The sequence below is a fragment of the Triticum dicoccoides genome, chromosome 2B, assembly GCF_002162155.2.
Source record: "Triticum dicoccoides isolate Atlit2015 ecotype Zavitan chromosome 2B, WEW_v2.0, whole genome shotgun sequence".
NCBI classification, from domain to species: domain Eukaryota; kingdom Viridiplantae; phylum Streptophyta; class Magnoliopsida; order Poales; family Poaceae; genus Triticum; species Triticum dicoccoides.
The window spans coordinates 37,478,757-37,479,317 of record NC_041383.1 but is presented as its reverse complement, the minus strand read 5'-3'; positions in this window follow the sequence as shown (position 1 = coordinate 37,479,317).

Sequence of the window (561 nt, the reverse complement as noted above, 5' to 3'; positions counted from 1 at the left end):
AGGGAATGGTGAGGAAGAGTGGAGAGGGAGGAAGGAGGAAGGAGGAGAGGTAACTGGGCGGGCACGACCGGTCGCCGGAGGGGTCGCGGTCGGGGTCGGCGGCGGCGTAGGGCAGGGGCCGACGCGGGGAGGCGGCGTAGGGAAGGGGCCGACGCGGTGAGGCTGTCGGCGACGGCGAGGTCGCGGAGGCGTCGGCGATGGCGCAGGGGCGGCGGCGCACGTAGGGGCGGCGGTGTCGTGGGTCGTCGGGGCAGCGCGCGGTTTGGGAGGTGGATCTGGCGAGAGGGAGAAGGGGTCGGGCAAGTTAGAGCTAGGGGGAAGATTACTAATGGCGCACCCCCGAGCGGTGCGCCATTAGAAATCTTTTTTTAGATAGCAATGGCGCACCCCCTGGCGGTGCGCCATTAGAAATCTTTTTTTAGATAGCAATGGCGCACCACCCGAGTGGTCCGCCATTAGTATGTTTTATTATTATTATTTTTTGTTGCTATTTTTAAATATTTTTTATAAAAATAGTAATATTTTTTTAAATAAAAATAGTAATAATTTTTTATGAATATG